Raw genomic sequence first — 898 nt, 5'->3', positions numbered from 1 at the left:
ACGATCGATGAGTGGCTCACTTCTACGCGTTTACAAAACCGACGGGCACATTAGGGGCTACCAGACTTGGATGAAGAAAACTGGATAATCTCGAACCAAAAACACTTGGGAGGTCGAGGTCCTCATTTAACGCGATTCCCGGCGTTGCGACCACTTTTGAATTTGCTCATACTTGGTCTTTTCGTCTGATAAAGTGGCAGGATTGTTCAGCGTAGCGGGCTTTTCAAGGATACTTAGTACCCGACCTGGTTTTAAATTAGAGACTTGGTTGGTAGCTGTTACAGCTATCTCGTGAAGATGAGCAGGATGAGGTTGAAGTGATAAATTTTCATCATAGAGTTAATATCGTTTTTTGTACTTCGCAATATCTAGCATTGGGCGACGCTCAGGTCGGCCGTCTGCTTCATTGAAGCTGGCTTGCAGAGCAATCGAGTTTAGATGAGGTAAAACCCTCATCTAGAGTGCGACCTGAGTGCAAAACCCTCGTCAGCATTCAGTACTAAATGTAAAGTTTCTATAAATGGTACAATATATTGGACGGTAGCTTTGAACACAGACTGTACTACCGAGGTTTCTCGCCGATGGGTCTGACAGTGGTCGCGGAGCAAGTTTTAGGCATTTGTTTCGCTAGCTACGTTTGAAGAACGCCCGTTTCTCCACTAAAATGATGACGTGATCGTGTCGGCAATAGTTTGCACTTGCAGAAATTTTCAACCTTTTTTATCAATCCTCTTAAAAATATTACAATGAATAGAGAATCTGTGCCGAAAAGCAGGTGCATATTTCTTTCACTAACGGATTTTTACGAATAGAAGACCTTCTACTATTACAAGCCCCTATCGAATTTAACAAATGTTCTAGAAATAAAAGACCGCTTCGATTAAAAGAGCTCTTCAAT

Source organism: Plasmopara halstedii (genome assembly GCF_900000015.1).
Source record: "Plasmopara halstedii genome assembly, contig: Scaffold_2604, whole genome shotgun sequence".
Taxonomy (NCBI): domain Eukaryota; phylum Oomycota; class Peronosporomycetes; order Peronosporales; family Peronosporaceae; genus Plasmopara; species Plasmopara halstedii.
This window is presented reverse-complemented; position numbering follows the sequence as displayed.